Source organism: Durio zibethinus, chromosome 2 (assembly GCF_047325235.1).
Source record: "Durio zibethinus cultivar Kanyao isolate XHJ-2024 chromosome 2, ASM4732523v1, whole genome shotgun sequence".
NCBI classification, from domain to species: Eukaryota; Viridiplantae; Streptophyta; class Magnoliopsida; order Malvales; family Malvaceae; genus Durio; species Durio zibethinus.
In genome coordinates, this window is record NC_143163.1 from 8,135,150 (window position 1) to 8,144,121 (window position 8,972).

Sequence of the window (8,972 nt, forward strand, 5' to 3'; positions counted from 1 at the left end):
CTCCTATGAGAGGATTGTGGTGTTTTTTTTCCATTGTCTATGTACTTTTTTTTTGCTGTAACCCATAAACCCTAAAAGATTGCCTTTCGTTTGTGTTTTTTTTTTTTGTTTTTTTATTGGCAGTGTTCTTCCTTCTGTTTCTCCCTAGCCTCTTTTATGTTTGGCTTTTATAAAACCAATTTAGCCTTTAAATCCCAGATAATCTGGGATTTAAGAAGACTATTATGGCCCCTTAATTTGTGCTGTAAAATTAGATCTGTGGCAAAAAAGAAAAGAATTATGACAAGTTGATTTCATCTGTTGGAGTTGAAAATAAATTTTTGACTTTTTTTCTTTTTTTTTAAAAATTATTATTATTATTATTTGTTTTGGACAAAATAGGTGTCCATAGTTGTCTCTCTTTGCATATTATTGAGAATTAAAATAGGACAAAGACAAAAAGATAGCTATTTTGTCTAGATGATGTTATAAATATGAACACCCTTTTCTCTTTTATTTTTTGAAAGAAAATTTGGAAGGCTCTTATAAGCATAGGCTTGACAACTTTTGAAAATTTAAGCTCCTTTAAGTAGAGGCTCGATAACTTTTGAAAATTTAAAAGGGCTCCTCTAACTAGAGGCTATAAAACTTTAAATGGCTATTTTGACCAGAGATACTGAAATTTTAAAATTTAAAAGGCTTTTTTGACTATAGGCAATGAAACTTTAAATGGCTCCTTTGACAAGAGGCAATGAAACTTTAAAATTAAAGGCTACTCTGACTAGAAGCTATGAAACTTTAAATTTAAAAAGTTCCTCTGACCAAAGACAATGAAGCTTTAAATGGCTCCTATAACTGGAGGTAATGAAACTTTAAATTAAAAATATGAGAAGACTTATAGATTATGCCTTTTGGTTTTACAAATCATTCCTAAGTTTGAAAGAGTCCTCTAACCAAAGGCTCATAAACTTAAAATCTCCTATGACTAGAGGCAACGAAACTTTAAATTAAAAATCTGAGAGGCAATGGTATTTGAAAGATTCCTTTAAACAAAAGCCATGAAGTTTGAATGATTCCTGTAAATAGAATGTTTATATATATATATATATATTTTATTTTGACTTTTCCTTTGTTGGTCTTGGATTGTCTTAGACCCATATATCTATTGTGCCACTTGCGTGCATGAATGACTTTTTTATACTTTTACAACATCATGCAATTAATGATGATTATGATGCAAATGAATAAAATGTTTTCTTTCTTTTCCACTTTATGTCATTTTCTTTTAATCCTCAAAATTTCTCATTGTTTTTTTCCCTTTTCTTTTTGAATCCCATGTATTCCAATAGTGGATTAAGTTTGAATAATAAAGTTTCTCTCATCATTTTTCATATTCAATGTCTACTATTTTTATAACTTATTAGCTTTTTCTTTTCATTAACCTTTGTTCTTTACTATTTCTTATCATTTTAAATTTTTTTGAAAATAATGTGTATCTTTTTCATGGTCATTGTCATTCAGTCATTATCTTTTAAATTTCATGACAATTATAACACATTGCACATTTCTCTTTTTAATGAGAGGGACAAATGAAGGATAAACAATGGTGTATTTTATTTCAGTAAAAGGGAGAAGTGTTTCATGCATTATCCAAAAAAATATAACAAGGAAAAAAAGTGATCACATAATGAATATTCATATCATAATGAACTAATTTATCATGGATTCTTTTCTAAAAATCTTTGATTGATGCCCTTTAACTTTAAAAAATGCAGCAAACTAAGGTAGCCCAAAATCAATGAGAGCTTTTGGCATATATTGAAAATTATCCTATTCAATGTTTCTTTATCTAAGTCACCCTTTCAGGGTTTTAACTCAGATATCTCTATGATTTTGTTGCCTTTTTATCTTTTTTTTTTCATTTTTTGGCATAATACTTATTTACGATATTGACATTGACTGGATTGGGTAAATCATCTCCATCCATTCTTGTTAAGATTAGTGCTATACTAGAGAATGCCTTCTTTACCACATATGGGCTATCCCAATTAGGAGTTTATTTTTTTTGAGGATCTTATTGGTTGGGAAAAATCTTTTTCAAAATTAATTTTTCTTCTCAAAATTATTGGGAAAAAATTATCCAGAGCAAACTTTCTTATCATGAGCTCTATCATTCTTCTTTGATACAGTTAACCATGGCAAAATGTAGCCAATCTTTTTTCTTTAATGAGATTTAACTGTTCATAATGAACATGAATCCACTTAGTTTCTTCCAACTCGACTTTCATGAGAACACGTAAAGAAAAAATTTTAACTTTAATGGGTAACACTATCTCTATCTTATAAACCAATAAAAATGGTATAGCTCTTATAGATGTGCGATTAAAGTTCGATAAGCATGTAATACAAGTGGTAATTTTTTAATCTTTATACACATTTGTCATCTTTTTAACAATTTTTTTTTTATATTTTTATTGGCTACTTCGACTGCTTCATTCATTTTCAGGCGATAAAGTGCTGATTTGTGGTGTTTGATTTTGAACTGAGCATAGACTTCATTCATCATTTTGTTATTCAAATTAAGAGCATTCTTCGAAATGATCCTTTTTGGAAGCTTATATCGATATATGATCTCTTTCTTGATAAACTTACAAACCACCATTCTTGTCACATTAGCATATGAAGCCATCTCTACCCACTTTGTGAAATAGTTGATCATTACTAAAATGAATTGATGTCCATTTGAAGTTTCCAGTGTAATGGGCCCTATCATTTTCATTCTTCACATATAGAAAGGCCAAGGTGTTAACATTACATGCAAGGATGTTGGAGGAACTTGCATCTTGTCTGCATAAATTTGACGTTTATGGTATTTTCTAGCATAATTGATGCAATCCCTTTCATCTTTAACTAATGGTATCCTAATCTCATGATTTACTTAGTCATCATGTGACCATTTGCATGAGTTTTACAAACACCTCCGTGGATTTCTTCTAGCAATTTTTTGGCTTCAACAACATTCACACATCTCAATAATGTTTGGTCTCGACTTCTTTTATATAAAATTTTCTCATCCAGAAAGAAACTTATCGCCAATCTTTTTAAAGTTCTTTATCATTCTCTGATATGTGCTTTGGGTATTGCTGATACTTGACATATTGTAATATGTCAGAATACTATAGTTTCTATCAACTTCTTCCTTAACATTTGAACAGTGAGTTGGTTTTTCTTGCAAACTTAACTTAATGGGTTAGATTTTAGCATTTTCATTTATCTTGAACGTTGCTGCCAATGTAGTCAAAGCATCAGCCATCTGATTTTCTTCTCAGTGTAAATGATGAAACCAAATATTCTTAAAATTTTTGATCAATTCTGATACATACTTTTGGTATAAAACCAATTTTTAATCTCTTGTATCCCATTCTTATTGCAACTGGTATATGACCAAGGCAGAGTCTCTATAAACTTTCAATGTATAGGCCTTTATTTCAAGAGCAGTTTGAAGACCCATAACACATGCTTTATATTCTGTCACATTAGATATGCCATCAAAATATATCTTCCATGGATCTTCATTAGGCTTTTCTTTATCTATGTGCAATACAAACTATCATAATGTTTAGGTTGAGAGAACCTACCCATTAGACACAAAAATTATGGAGTCGCCACCAATTTTTTTAACCTAGGCGTGATAGCCACCTATATGAATCTATCCTTTTTACGGTTGTCCTAAGTGTGAATTAAGGGTCCTTAAAAAGAATATATTTTGGTCTACATCATTAGAACCAAGGTTTGGTGTTGATTATATGCAGGGAAGGTATTAGCACCCTTTTACACCCAAAATTGGTGCCAAATTAATTATGTGTTATCTAAAGTAAGCCTTATCAAATATAGTTTTATCATGTAAATAAATCAATTCCAATCCTTTTATTTGTTTACAAAACATGGTGATACAAAAAATTCTATAAAAAATATCAAGCAATCATGCAATAAATATTAAATCATACCATGCAAAAATTATCATGCAAATATATTCTAAATCATACCAAATATTATGTAATAATATCATGTCTAGATCATGCTAAAATATTCATGCAAGAATGTCAGACAAATATATTAATTATTATGCAATAATAACAATCATGTAAATATATAATATTATGCAATAATATAAAATACCATGCAAATATATTAATAACCATTCATGTAAATATATAATCATGAAATCAAATATAATCACACAATTGTATTAGTAATGATGTAAAATCATGCAATTATGCACACAATAAATATAAAAACATGCAATTAAATATCATTCAAAAATAATATTAATCATGCAATAACATATAATGTCATATTATGCAATAAATATAAAATCATGCAATAATAATAAATAAATAAATAACTATGCAAACAAATATATTAATAATCGTACAATCACATAAATAAATAAAACAATAATCATGCAATTAACAAAGTAAATCATGCAAATAAATATGCAATTAAATATATAATCATACAAATACAAATATATAATCATGCAACTAATAATACATAAATCATGCAAATAAACATGCAATTAAATATATAATCATGCAAAAAAACATGCAATTAAATATATAATCATGCAAATAAATATATTAATAATCAAGCAATTAAATATATTAATAATCATGCAAACAAATATATTAGGCAAGTAAATTATCATGCAAAGATAATATTAGTCATGCAAATTCATGAAAAAAATAAATACCATGCAATAAATATAAAAATAAGAGTAGGCAATTAAATATTATAAAAGTTATGCAAAAATCATTAAAAAAAAGAAAGCCAACACTACCTCAATGAGTTCCAACAATTTTTCACATTTCAAAAATTGATACTTCCTATTATAAAGCTTAGCATTCTTTCTAAAAACTCAAATTGGATCTTCTAGCAAATTCTTTTGCTTGATTGCTTCTTCTTTGTTAATTCAAAACGTTGCCCAAATTTTCTCTTTTTTCAATGACCTCTGCTTGATCTTGAAGTCAATTGCTATTTGGCCCCTTTTTTGATATTAGATTCAAGGTTCTTATATAGGGATTGAATCCCTTTCGATTTGGAAGAAAATAATTCAACCAAATCTAAGATTTTTATCCAAATTTTATTCTTTGTGTAATTTTCCCTCTTTCAATAGATTGAGCGTCAAGTATTTTCAAAATTATTCAACTATTAAAGTTAAAATCTGAGATAGAATTCAAGAGTTGAATTGAATCCAAGATTTTTCATGCAAAATCCCATGTATTTTTATTTTTTTATCAATTGATTTTGACACTTTTGACTAAAAAAAAAACCAAAAATTAAATTACAAATAAAATTTAGGGCTTAATCTTTGGGCCAAAATTCACTTTTCCAATTAAGGCTTAATTGCACAATCAGAGTTAAAATTCAAAATCCAATGAATTTTGAAAAATCCTCAAACAAAATATGGTGTCTACTATTGCCTCTCTTTGTGCATTTTATGTGAAATAGGAATTGTACAAAGACAAAAGAAATCCATTTTGTCTGGGTCAAGAAAAATCGAAAAAGAAAATTGCAAAGGCTCCACCTCAAAGGTTTGAAACTTTTTTTTTTTTTGAAAAATACTCCCCCACAACTAAGGCTTTGGAACTTTTCAAAATAAAATGCTCCCTCACAATTGAAGCTTTGAAACTTTTGAAAATAAAATGCTCCCCCACAACTAAGGCTTTGAAACTTTGAAAAATAAAATACTCCCTTACAACTGAGGCTTTGAAACTTTTGAAAATAAAATGCTCTTCCACAACTTAGGCTTTGGAATTTTTGAAAAATAAAATGCTCCCACACAAGTGAGGCTTTGAAACTTTTGAAAATAAAATACTCCTTCACAACTGAGGCTTTGGAACTTTTTAAAAACAAAATGCTCCCTTACAACTAAGGCTTTGAAACTTTTGGAAAATAAAATGAGATTATTCTTACCTTTGAAAAAGCTTTTCCTTTATAGAGGCATTGAAACTTACAAAATCTTACCTTAAATTGAGTTTCTGCATCTCATCTGAATCATCATTAATTGCCTTCCAATGTCTCTTCTCAAAATTATTCCCTCATCTAGTTTTTCCTTTCTGCTTTCCAGATATATGCAATGAATGCATGCAATGAATGAAAAGATTCTCCACAATTCTCAAATTCAATTTCAAGATTCAAACTTTAAATTTTTTTCCTTTCAAACATGCATGATGTATGGGATGAATATGATGAACACAATGTATGCATATAATGAATGCATAAGCCAAAGATTTTTCAAAATTCCATCATAATTTCACAATCTAAACTTTGATCTTTCTTTTTCAAACATGAAGTTTATGAGTGCAATAAATGCAATGATATATGCAATATGTAATGAATACAGTGAATACAATGCATGAATGCAAAATTTTTACCCAATTTCAAACTTTAGACTCTTTTTTTTTTTCAAATATGCATGATGAATGCCATGAATTAGTGCAATATTCTCAATATGATGCATGCATATAATGCATGTTGTGAATGTAATGTATGCTATGCAATTCATTTATCTTTTCAATTATGGTAAATCAGAGGGCTCTTAAAACTCTTGATTTATCTTCTCGCTCCTTATAACTCATCAACCCTTATGGTTTTCAATGTGAGCTATCATGCATCATCAAGTAGTCTCATCCATTATATCATCCAAATCCAAAGTTTTTTTTTTTTCAATGGGATCTCAAGACTCTTCTTCATGCCTTCTTTTTAGTTTCTCATTATGTTTTCTTCAACTTTTTTGGAACTGGCTAGCAAATATATCAATTGATTTGTGACCCAAAAATTAGCTTAATCATTTTATCTCAACATTTGGAATGTTTTCTTTTCATTTTTAAGCCATAAGGATCAATATCATTTTAAACTTCTTTCATCTTTCACATTTCATTTTCAATATGACATAGTCATTTTGAAATAATACAATGATATTTCATAACAATCATTTATTCATTCATCATCATTTCAATTCAATGCCAATTGTAATCCATCACATTTTTTTAATTCATCATGGGAAGAAATAAATGGTAAGAATAAGAAAAATCAAAGAAAGGATATTTATTATAAGAATAAGTTTGGTAAAGAATAAATAGGCAAAGAAATCATTTCAGGATGAATCATCAAGATAAATTCTATGAAGGGTATGTAACATTTAAGATAATGAATATTCAGACAATTCTAGACAAATTAATTTTAAATTCTTTTTCAAAAGCTCATTCCATTAATATTCTTGACTTCTATCGATTCAAGTATTATCCTTTTTTCTTGGGGATCCTCATCAAGATTGTTTTTCCAGGTTTTTTTTTTGTTACTTAAACCGCCCTTTTGGGTTTTTAGTTTAAGTTTTTCTTCTTTTTTTTTGTGTTTTTGTTTTACTTTTTTTGCACATTATTTTATTCTTATTTCCCCTTTTCCCTTAATCCATTAGTGACATTTTGATCAAAATTCTCAACATTCCCATTACAAGTTTGTCTTAGTTCAATTCATGATTTTTCATTTTGGGCATTCACATTTTGAGCAAAATGGACTTTTAAAGGATGTAATGTAAGCTAAAGTGAGGGGTTATGAAAGAAATGGATAAAGTAGGCCTAAAATTAATTCGAAGGGTTATAAATCCAAGAATCATTTATTATTATATGGAGCAGCTTGGTTTTTTGCCTCATTCTTCATCAATTTTCTTTTTTTTTTCTTTTTTTCATATTTTTTTATTTGTACTTTTCATCCTTTTTTAGAAAAGATCTAAGCACCAAAGAGAGGTTTTTTTTTTTTTTTAATCTTTGAAGTCATTATGGACCTTTGCTTTCTTTTTTCTTTGTTTTTCTCTTTGTGATCAAGTCTTTTTCAAACTTTACCCCCAATGTGGAGGGTGTTCCTTGGTTAGGGTTTTTTCTAAAGAAAATTTAATAGGCTTAAAAGAGCTAACAAATGAATAATTTACTCTTTGTGTGAAAGGTATAAGAAATATGGCCATTTTTCATTTTAAATACGAATACTCTTAATGAAGAATATTTATTGACTAAGAGCAAACTTGTAAGTGAACCATAATAAAAAACCTCACACTATATCACTTCCATCTATGAATGAGTGAAATCCCATGCTAGTTTCATTTCATGAAACCTATTATCTTTTACTTCAATGATCCTAACAGATTAAGAGTGTCAACTTATCAATCTCATTAATATGAATGATGCTTTCAAAATTGAATCCTGAATTATTATCATAATTGTCTGAACATTAATTGTTTAGAACATGGGAGTGGGTAAAATATGAAAGGCATATATGTAAAAGCAATGGAACAAATGAGGAAATGTAATGAAAATGCATCTGTCACTTTATTGAAATGATGAAAGATAAATAAAATATTGACATAAAAAACTTGAATATTCTAAACTTGCATTATTTTTTACATTATTTCTTAAAGTTCCTAAAGTAACAGACATTTATAAAAACTTCTTCAAAATTATGCCTCAGAGTGGTTAAGCAAAGGGTTTTTGATGACACATGTCCCTGCTTCTTGATCAAAATTCACCAATTCATTTTTTACCACACTTTGCACTTTATACTTTCATGCTATACAATTTTTTATAGAATGGCCAGCAATCTCAGGATGATAGTCACAAGTAGCATCAGCATCATTTCACTTAGGGTAAAGATGCTTCATAGGTTTTGAATAAATTAGTGTGACTAAATAGTTCTTAATGAGTTAAGGGAGTAACTCATTGTATGTCTTAGGAATTGGATCTATAGGAGCTCTTTCTCTTTTCACCAAATTCTTTGGTTGAACAACTAGCACAAAATTGGATAACTGTATGACTAGTTGATGAGCATAAGGACTTGAGGAGACATTGTTGATGGTTGGATAATAAAGTTGGTACATTGAGTAAAGAGAATATGAGGTGAAATCTTTAATCTGTTACCCCTCATGAATTATAGCTTGAGCA